Source organism: Acomys russatus, chromosome 24 (genome assembly GCF_903995435.1).
Source record: "Acomys russatus chromosome 24, mAcoRus1.1, whole genome shotgun sequence".
Taxonomy (NCBI): Eukaryota; Metazoa; Chordata; class Mammalia; order Rodentia; family Muridae; genus Acomys; species Acomys russatus.
In genome coordinates, this window is record NC_067160.1 from 47,785,844 (window position 1) to 47,786,262 (window position 419).

Genomic DNA, 419 nt, shown 5'->3' on the forward strand with positions numbered 1-419 from the left:
GGTCAGCTGTTGGCTCCCTACGTGGGGTGATGTGTTTGCCGACCTCTCCCCAGGAACAGCGCCACACAACAAACCTGGTTTCTAGTGGGCAAGGGCTCAGTAGAACTGCTAGTCTAACTTTTGAGAACTTGAGAGTTTTCCCCAAAAAGTTAGGAGCTAATATCACGCACGGGTTCGCTAGATTTGTTTTTTTTTTTTAAAGCAAATTTTATTATTTTATTTTATTTTTATGAGTCCCTCGAAGGGGCACACCTTTCCTGGAGATACTGCAATACCAGGTCGACAGAGCAAGCCCCTATTCCAACTCCTACTTCCAAAAACCCATTTAATATATTGTCCTCAGATAGAGGACGTATCAGATATTAAACTGATAAGAACAGATACTACACTTGATCTTAGCCAAAAGGCCGAGAAGCGAT

At 42.7% G+C, this 419-nt stretch overlaps 1 pseudogene; it reads right to left on the bottom strand.

Annotated features, from left to right (window-relative positions):
- Nucleotides 1–241: 241 nt before the first annotated feature.
- On the bottom strand, nucleotides 242–419 carry LOC127207778 (uncharacterized; annotated as a pseudogene).